Source organism: Charadrius vociferus, unplaced genomic scaffold (genome assembly GCF_000708025.1).
Source record: "Charadrius vociferus isolate BGI_N301 unplaced genomic scaffold, ASM70802v2 scaffold115, whole genome shotgun sequence".
In the NCBI taxonomy this organism is placed as follows: Eukaryota; Metazoa; Chordata; class Aves; order Charadriiformes; family Charadriidae; genus Charadrius; species Charadrius vociferus.
This window is the reverse complement of record NW_009648636.1, coordinates 466,605-482,092: the sequence shown is the minus strand read 5'-3', so window position 1 is coordinate 482,092 and position 15,488 is coordinate 466,605.

The window sequence follows — 15,488 nt, the reverse complement described above, 5'->3', positions numbered from 1 at the left end:
CCTCCCCCCCCCCCCCCCCCGGGGCCGTGGTCCCGCCCGGGCCGGCGGCGCCGGGGAGCGCGGGCCGAGGGCGGCCCCTATCGGCCGCACCGCGCCGGTAGCGGGACCTCATTAACCTTAACCCACTAATTACTGCGAGGAATGGTTTTGGTTGGAGGAGACCCTGTGACTCGCACGAGGCGGCGGTTCTCTCCGCCTTCCGTAGGTGGCATCCTTTGCTTAGGACAGCCTGCTCGGTGTTTCTCGTGCTCTCGCACAGCGGCCGCGTTTCCTTCGTCCTACAAACTAAACGGATTCCGCTCAAAAATCCCGAGCGTCACGTCCTCCTCGTTTTTGGCTGTATGAGCCCAAAGGGTTTCACTTAGAAGCGCTCTAAATTTGTAACAATGAGTTGACCGCGATGACACCCACTTCACGAGGCAATAACAAATGTCTCAAATGCTTTGATTTTTGTTGTTGTTGGAAAGGCGCATTTAAAAGTTTTTTTTAAAATCATGCTTGTGCAGCAGCAATCTGCTCTCAGCCCGTGACACTTCCCCTTGCAGCAGAGGATGCAGAAGGGTTGCCTTTGCACCCAACCGCACCTGGCGCGCAGTGCTTTCCCACGAAGGCTGTAGCAAATGAACCCTCTGGGCAGATGTTGCGATTGACCACCTATTTGCACAGCTGGCAATTCACCATTCCACTGATTTTTCTCCTATCCAGGACACGAGAGATCTCCTACGTCAAAAGTGGGATCTCTGTACCTTTGTACTGCGGTATACACATTGCTTAGTGTCACTGGAAAATATATCAGAGCAGCTATTAGATTTGAATGAAATACTTGAAAAAACATCACTCACAGGAGCGAGCAGCTTCCACTTATACTAAAAGACAAAGTACTTCACAAGGAGCACTAATTTCCCACTAGTTGACCCTCAAAACTGCTTTTTTTTTCCCCCTCCACATTACATCTTCTTTTATCTTTCTTAGATCTAAGCTCAACTATAATTCAGCTCTTTGCTTTTTCATCGCTTCTTCCCATGAAAGCATGAATACGAAGCGTAAGTTGTCTAATAAAACCATAGTTCTCTCAAAGTCGTGATTTTCAAATAAATTGGAAAAACATAGCACTTTGTGCTCCACTGTCAGTTCAGAAATAAGTATTTTTGCAACACAATTCTAATTCCTCAGTTGTTATTTTACAGATCAAAGCCAACTCTGCTATTTTGTCCTATTTTTCAGGCTTGAGCACTATTTTTAAGAGTTTCAAGCTCAGCAAAGACACCGCAGCTGACAGTACATGTGGTAAATAGGGACCTGGATATAAGACAAGGCATTACTGACTCAAAGCACCCAGTTTTAAGGCTCATGCATTCAGTGCATTCAACCAATAATATTTTTTTAAAATAAGTGTATCTTTTCACTCTTGCATCTGTATTTAATCCTATATATTAGGTACCATGGACTACCGTAGCCTTCTTAACCTGGATTTTTAGTAGGTTACCACATGGTGTCCGTCCCTCCTGTCCCTACATCTCTCCTGACTCCTCAAACCAAGGGGACTACGTGTTAGCTCCTCATCCGGATCTTTAAGATCATACACAGAAGACTCATGTCTCCACGCTGAACTCTATACGAATGGGAAGCAGGCAATAAAAAAAAAATCTCTATCACATCTTTCTCACTAAAAAGCCTTTCTGCTTTGTTTTGTGATGCCCTTTTACAAAACCTTTCTCTAAAATTCATCCTGTTCTCTCTACCTCTTGGGATTCATCTCAATCATAAAAGCAAGCATAAATTGCCACTGCGAATCACTGCATAGTTGGCCAATGGGAACTTGACATTATTTGGAGAAAATGCAGCTGTGCAAGTTACTCGACACATTTCTAGAAGTCATTTCTATTCTTTCCCTTTATCACACTTCTCCAATACTCCCACACAGTTTGGTATTCCTACCATTCCAAGTAATTCAACAATACAAAACCCATTCACTTTAACAGGCAGCGTCTGCTTTCGTACTTTCCTCATGCAGTGTTTTCTCGCTGTTAGGAGTTACACTACTTCCCATTTTTAGAATTTCACATGTAGTATTTCCTTAGACGATAACACTTTGCCTGACAAGTCCTTCTCTCCCTCCGCTGCAAAGGTATCACCAGCCTGTTCCAAAGGCAAACCAACCATGAAACAGAAGCCCCCAAGTATGGAAAGGATATTCCGCACTGAAGATTTAAGCCTCAAGCTCCAAGATATCCAACACAATAAAAACAAAACTGGCGTAGGAGGAAGAGGACCAGACAAATAAGAGTTCTCTACCAGCACTCAATTTTCATGTGCATTATTTATCCATGACAGAACAAGCTCATCACATGCTCTGTGCTCTTCAATGTTAATTCACTATCTGTATCAGACAACTAGAAGTAATCCGTTTTGTAACAGATTTCCAAGCACAGCTAATAGGAGCACGAACAGTGGAAGGGAATAATCAAATTATTTTCTTTATAGGAAAAAAAAAAAAAGAAAATGGTTCACTTTCAGACCAGACACATATATTTGTAACAAAACTACAGTATGTTATAAAAAACTAAGGTATATTTCCAGAAAGCTACTACTATACTGGGCTAACACAAAGTTGCCAACCCAAACAATCAAGATTACAAGTCATGCATCAAAACACTGATGACAAGAAAAACTTAACTTTCCCTGATTTATAAGGCATCATAAGTACAGGGCTCTTTCTGCATATGTTTCAACTGAAGCCATTAGGAATCACAAGTTATTTTTGTACAGCAAAAGACAACTTTCTATAGACAGAATTTCTCATAATCATTTCTCTCTAAAATTAAACTGTTAAGAAAGCAGAAGGTATCAGAAGACTTTCAGGAACATAGGCAAAACAGATGAAGGATGTAACACTGGAAGTCCCATAATAAACAAAAATGCAGCACTCTAGAGCCCCCATTTTCCTTCATGTAAAGGGTGCAGATACAAGTGTTTTCTAGCTCTGACACGCTACAGACTTTGTCAGAGTTTTAAAACTCTAATTTTTAAGTACATCAGAATTAATTAGAATTCAAAAGCATCAGCATTCTCTGATACACAAACAGCAACTAGACAAATAGCATCAAACCTGTTTAAAAAATAATCACTTGCTTTAGTTTTTTAAGGAAACATAACAAAGCAATTGTAAAGGCCTCAAACTTAGTATGTACCAAAACCCCAAATCAATACTTTTTAAAGCAACCATTAGCTAGATTAATCTGTTACTTGTTCAAACCACAAAGTTCTGTGTATGCCTAGAAAATAACATTCACATATACATTATTAAGCAGCATAAACATACCTTACTGCTAGGTCCCATATGAGCTTTGTTTTACTTACTTGAAGTAAAGAAGACTTAAGCTTTTCCACCAGGAAAAAGAAGAGAAAAAATAAAAAAACCCACAACTATCCTCAGCAGAGCACTCAAAAAAGCCGTTTGAATACTGCAACCAAACCCCTGAAGTAGTACCTACAGAGCACCTGGCAGAGGAGCCATTTCCAAGCCTTATTTACTGCAGCTGTGGGCAGGAGTGTTAATTAGCCAAAAGGCTCAACAACTGGCAGGTCTGTCTCCATGGGACATAAACTGCTTCGATAGTTATTGCTAGAAATTTCCTTCTCAAGCTGCTGTCTTTATTTTGAGCAAGTGCTAATTCTGTTTGTTCACTGTAAGAAGAGGGCATTTTCCTTATATAGTTACTTAATTTAACTGTATTTTATCTGCAATGTTCAGAACTTTCTTTTCTAATAACCGTAGCTCTGTTAACAACTGCTGCCCACTACCTGAAAATCAGTCTGAGCCCACACACCAGAAGATGTGGGGGAAAAGCAGAGATGAAGCATTACTAGAGCAGGAAAATCACATCAGATCTAAATCAAAGGCAAACACCCCAATGTTTACTGCAGTTAAGAGAATGCTTTGAAAATATGCAAAATGTAACACTGATGAAGAGATAACATGTATCTGGTGTGTTTTCGACAGTACAGCAAAAACCCCATCCAGCAAAGAGCCTCAATTTATTGTCTAACTGGAGTTGAGGGTCCCCCTCAGCAAGTTCCCAAATACTCACTGCAGACCTCACCAGCTCCTAAGTAATAATGGGGGTACCAGCTGTATCTTCCCAGCTGCAGAGAGACTTTTTCCCCAGTTTGTAATAAGCTTCTTCCCCCATTCATTTTGTACAGAATGGCCTTTTCAAAGGTTACAACACTTACATTTCAGAATGTCTTAATTGGTAATTCATAGGTAAATTTACTTGAGAGCACTCATTAAAATTTAAAAAGAGAACACAGAATCTCATGAATGTACAATTTCAGGCCAAGCCTTTGTTCTTCAAAATCCTCAGAAATAATACTATCCCTTGTGAAAACCTTTCAGGTAGTTAGAACTCATTGAAATCTTCTACAGAGAGTACACTGAAGAAATCTTTGGGCTTGTTGCTAACAAATGGTGATCTTACCTTCTCCCTGTCTTGGTTTTATCTGAAATTTAGCGTAGACTAAAACTATGTCAACAATTCCACAAGAACGCTTCTGCCTAACAAATACTGCCTTCTTTTTTCTAACCTACTAGTCAGTCTAATAAAAGACATTACCTGTCCTTACGTAACTTGCCTCACTGATATCCTTAGACTGTCAATTAAAACAGAATCTCTATTAAAAAAAAAAAATCACTCTTTTTTTTTTCAGTAAGGTAAATTTGCTTATCATAGGAAATCAGCACAGATTACAAATACCCGTAAAGGTACTGACAGAGAAGGTACTACTCAAAATTATTGCTAACTGTTGAGAAATAAGGGGTCATGTCTATCATGACTGATAGCGACTGTTAAGCAAGACCATTTAAAAAATGAGATTGACGACAAGATTTGATACAACAGCCTGATTCTGACACACATGTTCAGATATGAAAAGCGTAAGAAACATTGAGAATCCATTAAAAAGATCCTTTCTACTTTCAAAATCTGCCTTTTGTAGTAGATATAATTAGACAGATAAGGAACTTGGAGTCAAATCTCTGTGCGCATGTGCAATACCTGAGATAAACAAAACAGTGGTTGTCTGCTGCTGTATAGACAGCTTCGCTAGCCAGCTTCAGCTGTAGTGTGCTCCTCCAGAAGTCCCTCAAACCACCCAGCTACAAAACAGTCAGCCTCACCTTTATCCTTGGGAAGGGGATGGTACAAATAATCCTGGAAACCATTTGCAAAAACATTAAGGACAAAAAAGTGATTTAGAATAGTCAGCATTGATTTATGAAAGGGAAATGATGTCTGACTAACCTGACAGCCCTCTATGATGAAATCACTGGCATGATGGATGAGGGAAGAGCAGTTGATATTGTTTATCTTCAGCAAGGCTTTCCACACTCACTCCTCTAACATCTTCATTGGCAAATTGATGAATTACAGCCTAGATAAGTGGTCAGGGAGCCACTGGGCTTAAAGGGTTGTGACCAGCATCACAAAGTTGAGCTGGAGGTCAGTCAGCAAATTTGCAGGTGACAAAAAAATGGGAGGAGTGATTGATACAGCAGGTGTTGCCATTCAGAGGGTCCTCAAGAGGCTGAAGAAATGGTCAAACAGGAATCTCATGAAGTTCAACAAAGGTAAGCACCAAGTCCTGTATCTAGGAAGGAATAAGGCCATGCATTGCTACGTGCTCGGGACTGACCAGTTGGAAAACAACTTTGCATAAAGAGATGTGGGGGTCCTGGTGGACAACATGTTGAACATGAGATAGCAGTGCATCCTTGGGGCAAAGGCGGCCAACAGCATCCCGGGAAAGCACTGCCAGCAGACGGAGAGAGGGAGGTGATCCTTCCCTCTACTCAGCACTTCTGTGACACATCGGAGTGCTGAGCCCAGTTCTGGGCTCTCCAGTACAAGAGACATGGACGTACGAGACCTAGTCCAGCAAAGAGATACAGAGATAATTAAGTTACTGGAGTTTCTGTGATTTAATGAGAGGCTGAGAGACCTGGGACTGTTCAGCCCAGAGAAGGTGGGAGAGTATCTTTGTATATAGATACCTGAGGAGGGTAGAGTAAAGAAGACAGCTAGTCTCTTCTCAGTGGTGCCCAGTGAAAGAGCAAGAAGAAATGGGCCCAAACTGAAATACAAAAAAAGAAATCCATTTGAACATTAAAAAAACCCAAAACAACAAGCAAACAAAAAAACCCACAAACACCCCAACTTTTTGCTGTGAGGGTGGTAAAACACTGGAACAGGTTGCCCAGGGGAGTTGTGGAGTCTCCATCCGAGGCAATATTCCAAACCCAACTGGCCATAGTCCTGGACAACCTGCTTTAGCTGACCCTGCTTTGAGAGTTGGACTAGATAATGTTCAGAGGTGCCTTCCAACCTCAACAATTCTGTGATTCTATGAATCCTGCTCTTTGCACTGTGAAGGACACCTAGATGAACCCTTTTTGGCAAAACTTTCCCTTTCCAAAGTCAGGTCCTCTGCCTACATTTGGAATCCTTCACTGCTGCTGAATCCTCTTATCTTGAAACATTTCCAGTTAATTTCATTTTCAGTCTTTCTTAATTCAGCACACATTTAGGTGAAGACATCTTTAAATAAAAAATCCTTTTTAAGAATGAAAGTAGTATTCAAGATGCTTCCTACACTTGTTAGATGTAGGAAATAGCCGCCTTCCTCAGTAGCTGTTTCACATACAATGCATTTGTTCCATGTTTGCTTTGAGAACATTTTTAAAGTAGGAAAAACAAGCTAATCTTGGAAATAACCCATGAGAATTCACCTAATTTAAAATGTAGTCCTCAAAAAACTCTGAAAATTTCTGTCCAGAAATTTGGACTGCATGAAGAGGTGATATAAAAATACTTTTTACTTTTAAATGCATCAGACAAATGGGCAAGTGTTGTAGTAGGCCTTATTTGGAAAGATTATGGAACTACAAAAATTATGGATCTACATTTGATTCTTTTGTCCTATGAACAACACAATAAAATGATTGTGATGACAAAGGGTGGAAAGAACTGTCAGAATAAGAAAGACTAGCAGCTGAAAAATGCATTAAATTCCTGGATGGTAACTTGGTACAATATCAGATTTTCCCAGTCACTAGCAGCAAGGTCTTACCAGTGAGGGTTGGTGGGGGGAATCGTATTATACCACCTGGAATCAGATCAAATGAAGGGGATAGATGAGTATTTGTTTCATCGCGTGACATTATTCAAGGCAAGTGGTGTACTGAAACTTACTGAGGCCTATTTTCCCTCTGCTTTTCTTCTGATTCCAGCTCTTGCTGTTAATTAAAATTTTACAGTGCCTGCATTTTCTTTCTTTTGTAGGGATGAAACAACTAGAACATTCCTAGAGTCATTAGGTATTACCCAAATAGTTGCAAATAATGATGTTGTTCTTCAGCATTTAACAGCTATTAATTTAGAACATCCAGCTATAAAGTTAGAGCAGGATAAACTTCCCTAGGCACCAAGATATCTAGCTCTGATATAACACCAGGTCTGACAAGTCTATATATGATTACCTACCAGTGTAAAATAATTCTTTGGAGGCACTTGCCATAATCTCAGTTATCTGGTCACACATCATGTTTCCACTACTGTGTCATGTATGTGTGGAAACCTGCTATAGTCCCATGTGCCAGAATACTCACATATTTGGATGAACTTCATGTCAAAATGACACTTATTACTACAGACATTCACTGGCTGTAAGATTAACCTGTCTCATAAGGCACTTGATAGAACAAATGACATGTATAGATTGCAACGGATGTGTGTCATGCTTCCTGGCACGTGTGTACCAAAGTAATGTTCAGGTCCTCAACTCTCTCTTATTAGCCAGTAATATAGTATTGGCAATCACATTATCAAGTGTCAGCCACTATAATCACAGAGTCAATGGAAAGAATAGCCATACAGACAGACACTTATAGTTAAATATTGTATTTTTCATAATTCTTAACAGTCAGGAAACTGTCAGGAAACCAAATAAAGTACTATCTTCTAACATGGCTATAAAGTGGATGCCCCAGAGCGTCTCAGTCCATGCTGAGAATAGTGGTTATATACAATGGCAAACAATGCTGAAAAGAATTGAAGACAAATGATAGGGAATAATGTGAGGGCAAAGCCCAAGTCTTAAAAATTTCTTTTACCTTGTCCAGAATCATTCAGAACATTAGGACAACCGCTGCGGTATTTATTGTGGTACTGACACACACCAGTCTAGCAACAGCTTCCTAGCTGCTGCGGGATCTCATTCCAGAAGGTTCATACCAGCCCTCACGAGGGCTACTGCTGCATCACAGTCTACAGAGGCTGTGTGCACAAATTCCGCTTCCCCCTGGGTGTGCTCAGTCAGAGCTTTATTTTCCCAAGGAACACCAAACCTGTAGGATTAGGCAGCTTCGCTGTATCACAGTAACCCACTGACTCCCTCTTGAGGCTGGCTGTATGGAAACATCGCAACAACACTACTTAAACTGCTCCAGGATGTCTATCAAATGTGTAGTAACGCAATTCGCTCCAAAATGAAGACTGCTGAGGGGAAGGATGAATACCAGCTTTCCCATTGCTGTGCGGACAACTGCTGTTTGACACACCTCAGGTAATGGAGGTGCATGTGAACACGGATGCGGCACTGCATATGTGGCACAATTTCAAACAGATCACGTCCTACAGTTTGGCACTATCACCACACGGTGCCTTGCTTCACGGAGTGATCAACAAATGTGCAATGCCTTGCATACATAACTGCTTAGAATAGTTGCAGGACTGCCCAGCATAACATCTGAACTGCACGGTAATGAAGCCACTGACTTTCTATTTATAAAACTTGAAATAGAGATCTGCTTTCTTTCCTTTTCCCTAGCATAAAGCCTCTGGAAGAGGGAGCACCTCTTTCTGCTCGCAATATATTGGCAAGACGGACAACAGCACGGTGAACTGTTGCAGCTACCTGCTTTGCAAAGACAAAACCTGCAATTTTGCATGAGGAGGAGGTTTAAACTTACTCATTTGTAGATCACGTTCCCAGAGCAGCACCTGAAGTGGTGGCCCATCACAAGGTGTCTTGCCTACTGACAGGCATCTCTCTGTGCGGTACCATGTTCCTGAGCAAGAAAATGCAACTGCAAGAAAAAAGAAGGGAAAAGCAAGTGAGACGGGGATGGGAAAACAGAGCAAGGATAAGAATCAAGTTGACCCATATTATAAGAAGGACAACGTGGTAGTGGAACTTTGTTGCTGTATTTTTCTAACCTGCCCTCAGTAAGGAGTGAATCAAAAACTTTGTGACATTCAGGTGCCTCACGTTGAATCAGAATATGCCTTTGAGCTGATCAGCAGTGTACATTCCTGTGGAGCTGGTACACACTACGCTGTCCGCTCTCAATTAATTGTTTCTACCACAGTGTCCTTACCAGGCCTCCTGTGCTCACTGTTGGCTAACTCCTGGGTGCCTACTGTAAAAGGAGTAAACCAGCATCCCCTATGCTGTGCGAACACATCTGTTACCATATACACAGTATTCCAGTCAGAAACAGAAATCCTACACTCAAGGTTAACAAGAGGTGTCCTGTTCTGTCTGTGTTTTGAGACTGCCCTACACCAAAAGGCCAGAAGTGCCTACCCTGTCTTATGCTGTATACTCTGTAATGCCTGGAGTGTTCTCCCTCCCATCCTTTCTAGGGTGCCACGTGTGGCATGGGGTGACAGGCCCATGGGATATCTTTATGTTTTTCTCTCAAAGATTCTGTAACACGATTTCAAAAAATCTTCTTACTCTATGTAACTTTGTAACAGCACACTAACTAGCATTCTAGTATTCATCACCAAATTATACTGCCCGTATTAAAACCTTTAAGAAACCGTCTTCAGTGAGAAGATTTAATCTTAGTATGTCGGAGCAGGGATTTGTAGTTTGATACTTACCGCCCATGTGAGTGTACTAATTAATGAAAACTTTCTGAGTTTATATGACAGTCAAAAAGTACCTTACATAATGCACTGTTCATACTTTTTCAATATGCTTGTTCTTCATTTTTATGTGAATGAACAATATTTTACCATCTCACTATTTTTGTGGAGACGCTGAATGTCTATACCACCATGTTTTTGCTACAGCAGAAGAACATGCATACTTCCAACCCCAAAAGTAAAATAATGTGAAAAACAGTAGGGAAACAATCACGTAATAAGGTTCCAAAACTCATTGTCAGTTCAGTACATGCACATGTAGCCGAGTTGTTAATTAGCAGTATTGGCTAAAGAACCACCCAGTCAATGCATTGTCTTAATAAACATAACACCGTCCGACTTCTTATATACCTTATTCAGTTATGACACAGTGTTGCTTGTTATCATATAGCCCAGGAATATTTTTCCTACAAGGAGACCGCTGACACAGGCCAATTTGTTATTGCCACTTAGGACAAAACATATGCTGTAAGCAATGGGTAGATAATTACCAACTCCTTTTTTTTCTTTTTCCACCTACGTCACTGGGAAGGTATACCTGTGACACATCATCCGCAATGGAAGAATCATTGTGCTATATAATGTTCTATGCATAGCACATCTCAGTAACTGGTCCTGAAAAAAATATAAGAATAGTCTGCATGATTCAGTAAAAGTGGGGCTGCTGCCAGGATTATTAAGTACAGCATCCATCAGCGCTCAATAAAATGATGAATCAGAGATGCATCAGAGGTTGACAAAAGAATTAATTTAAATGAAGAGTGGTGGGTGGATATCGTAAGATAAGTCATTAGAACTGGATCACAACAAAAACCTCCTCATTCAAATGCTTTAAAATACAGGGGGATAAACCCAAGGTCTATTTCCAATCCATAAGAGAATACTTGGCAGTTAACTTTCAAGTACAATGGAGCCTTCTGTGAATAGGATTTATTGGTTACAATCCCTATGATGGGTAAGCAGGAAAAGGAGCAAAAACATCAATACGGAAGAAGGGGGCGAAAAGCCTCTGGAATCTGCCATGCAGGCAGAAATTTAAGGTATCTCAACCTTCTGTATCTTGAAATTTACTTTCAGATTTCAGGAAAATGTATAAATAGCAATACTAAACAGAAGAGGTATTAGCACACTGTAAAAACAAATAAAGAAACTTCCTACCATACTAATAACAAAAGAAAAGAAATATTAACCTCCTCAGACAAATAATATGATAACCAGAGGACTATTGAAAATTAGCTGTTTTCACTGTTGGTGAATTGAAAGTAGTTGGTCATCAAAACTTAGCCTAATTTATACGGTTCGTATCATGTAGTACTCTTTCTTGTGGCTGTAAAAATTTATCAAACATTTTTATACTAGAAATATTGAAAAAAACGAAGGCAGCCTATTCAGTGAAAAATGTGTATTCCTCTTAAAATTGTTTAGAAGCTCACGTTATGGATCAAGACCCAATTGTGCTGTTCAAACACAGAACAAACACTGCTCTTAACCCAACAAAAATTGGAAATGCACATAAACAAAACTGGATAGGAATACTGATAGATCACTGTAGATCTTTTTAGAAGGTTTTAGCATGTTTATAAGTTTGATGGTTTATAAGTTATGATATATATTTCATTTTTATCCCTACATGGTAAGTTTCTTGGCAATGTAAATGGCTTGTAAACTTCTTGCAAATATCTTGTAAAGGGACAGGCAGGGTGCAGGGAAGAATTAGTAGCTAGAAAGAAATGTATCCGTATAATTAACCTGGTAACTTACAATCAACCTCCAGGAAAAAAACAACCAAACAACCAAACAACAAACTAATAATTTGTTACAGTTTCCAGATAAGTTTCACCACTTCTTGGTTGTCATCAAACAGCCAGGTTCTGTGCTGATATGTCAAAATAACTTATTATCTCTTCTAGCAACTTTTGTAAAGCAGGCGCGCATTTTAAAACCAGAGCTCTCAATACACTTAAAAAACGAGAATTTTTTTTGGATGTCTAAAAGAGATCCCAATGTCTAACTAAGTGCTGTAAAGACTAATGTAGCTACGGAATTATTTTTCTTTTTTTAGTATATTAGATGCTTCCATAATTTAAAGTTATCTATTTGAGGCAATGAATTTTCTATGAACAGAAAACCTTAGGAAAAAAATGAGGTCAAATGTACAGAAGAGAACTTTGGCTTGAAGAATAGCCGTACCTAAACACACAGGAAAAAATCTGCTCTGTTTATTTTCCACGCATCTACCTGTGGTCAAAACAGTAAAGGGCTTGTTCAGGCCTTTCATTCTACTTCAGCAGAAATCAGAAGTAGCCCCTGGCAATTGTGTAAGTCTTAAGCAAAATAACGGCCATCTCTGCAACGTATAATGACATATAACTAGTCAGTGTGAAAAACTGCTTTTATCAGAATGACTGGAACAGCAACTCAAACGCTGCCATTACACAAGACAGCTGGGGCAAAGGGCAGCAGCAAGCTGCTGGCCATATGGCAGGCACTGTGGTGGACCAATTATTCCAGGCTAGAAGAGCTCTTTTATGTTTATCTAATATGCTACTAGCAGTGCTGTATTTCACTCTGACTGTGCCCCTTGCTTCTTTGAATCTCCTAAGACCCTGGAATTTTTTGTAGTCTTTCTTATTGTCAAAATTAAGATATGTTAGCAGATGGTATACAGACTTTTTGCCAGTATTCCATCCTTAGATGCCTCCTATTATGATGTAAAATATACTGAGAATGACACCTACTTAAAGTGGGAAAAAAGCCTAAAAGTCATACCAAAATAAAAACAGATTTTCAAAGGTACTGAGAACCCACAACTCCTATCAATTCAAACAATACTAATTAGTGTGCTAGTACCCTAGGATTAATTATTCCCTTGGTTCTATTTGTGACCATCTCAAGGGACAAACCTTGTGTCTTACGTCTATTGCTATTATCCCTCTTAAACAGGGCAAGTAAAGAGGCAGCCACATTTCTTCTTCTATAGTAAAGCATATTTTTAAAACTGCATTTATTTCACAATTTGTTGAAATTATCTTTAAAAATCTGAGTTATGTTCAGCATCTATTAGCTATCTCAGCTAGTTTAAAGACAGTGAAAATGAATCAGTGACGAGGTAGCTTCCATTAAATATTTTAAAGTGTATTTGTATTTTTAGGACAAAAAAAAAGGGAAAGAGAAAACATATTAAACTACATATGGATTATAAACATGTTAAACTTAGCAAATATTATTATCTTAATGGGATCCTGGCAGGCAATCTCTGCGCTGGGAATTTGCAACAATTACCTCCAGGTGATTCCATGGGAAACTGACCCATCAAGTCAGCACACTAGATTATTATATATGTAAAATGCTTACTGATAGTCTAGCATACACATATCACGTGTACCTATTACGATTGTCACATGCATTGTAATAGTCTTTGATGTGTCTCTGCTTGCAGAGCGGGACATCTTTCACAACTTAATTAAATAGAAAAAGATCAATACAGCCTTTCTTTAGATACCTAAACATTACTTAGATGCCTAACTTAAATGCCTTAGGTTCAACAGTTTTGTCTTAGTGACTTGATCACGTATGGAGAATTTCTAGCTACTTGCCTCTTGGATTCAAAGACAGTGACATTTTCTCTTTTTTGTACCTTACAAATGCAACATACCTTCTTCTTTCTTCTTCCCTGTTTCCCAGTGTCCACATTTGCTGCGGTTACAGCAAATCCATGTTGCTTGTTGCCATTCCACAGTCTGGTTTGCTTGGTTTTGTCCCCCATAAGCTTCCTATGATCACATTATCATCTCTCCTAGTCATAACTGTGATATTACATTCATAGGAAAATTCAGGAATCACTGCTGTAAAGAACAATGTGTGATCAGAGGACAAATTTTCACACTGTTTTAGTACCAAAGCTAACTGAAAGTTGAGGTATGAACCATGCCTAAATTCATCATTACTGGCATTATTCACCTTACAACCTAAATGTCAGGCATATATGCAATCTCTTTGTTCACTTTACATTCTGTAGACCTCTGACAAAGCATATGTCAGATACACCTCACTTGCAGCATGGAATTCTACATTTTAATCTGAAATATTACACTGATACTTTTCAGCACAGCATCAAACTGTTCTTTCTGCTTACGTATCATAGAACATATATAATGAGCAAACAAATTCTGTTCATACATCCAAATAGCAGCTTCAGTTTAGTTCATTTTATTGGCAAATTAATGAATTGTATGAATAATCTCTGTATATCAGTCTAGAGCCATACTGATGTATTTAGCTCCAGACATACATCCAAAATTTTTACTGGCAATGAAATAATAGCCTGATTTTCCAGTCCTGTTGGGAAGCCAACATTTTTAATTACCTTTAATTTTCTGAAAATTCAATTGGTTTGAAAAACCAGTTCATTTAGGATTCTTTTCTTTCTACAGAATCAGAACATATAAAATTACCTCTATTGTATCAAGGTATCTCTTGGATCAAGCATCTACGTTTATACATGCAAACATCCAGCAAGCCAATTAAGCACTTGACTAACTTAAAGCACATGTGACTAAGTCATACTGGATGGATGACCCATTTAAAAGCTTAAGAGCTTCTGATTTTAACAACAGAAAAAAATATTGCTGTGTCTAGCTTTAAATCTTTTCTTATGCAAAATGAAGCATGAACAGGCAAAATCATGTTTCAAAATACATGCTTTATTAACTACTATTAGGTAAATGCTTCAGGCAACACTGCTAATAATAAAGAGAATGAATACAGAACAACATTCATAAGCTTACTTATTGGTGCTCTAACTTGAAAGAAATTCAAATAAAAGCAAATGCATTAACAAAAGAAAATTGTATTGATATGATATGAAATAATTTTAATAATATAGTTTCTAGGAATAAAAATACAAAACTGAGATATCCAGGATGCTAAATATATGTTTGAATACCTTACCACCCAAAAAATGTTGCATTTCTCATTCTATTATTGTTCTTCTTTCAGTTATCTCAAGAAGTATATTGCAGCTGTCTTTCCAGCACTAAATAGGAAATACAAGTTCTTGATGATGATGATCAGGAGTACTGTTTATGAAAATTAATAAACTATTGCAAAACATGCATATAGATGAATTAAATTCTCTTTTTGGTAAAAATACTGCAGAATTTATTTTACTCTAGGTCTGGTGTATCCATTGACATTTACTAAACACATACACTATTAAAGTTTGAAGACATCTGCTCCAGAATCACTGAAGTCTTTATTGTCTATGGAGAATGAAAGAAGCAGAGGAAAAGAAAAAACATGTAGTTTGAAACTTATAAACTACTATTATTCTAACACACTTTTCTATCTATGAGGTTAGTATTTTTCTCCAGTGGTTTAAATTAAGACCTTTCCTTCATACCTACAGCAGAGGATGGTGGAAAATTACAAACACAAAAAGAGGCTTCCGATCTGCCTTTTCTTAGTTTTCTTCTATATGTATTTTCTTAGAAGTCC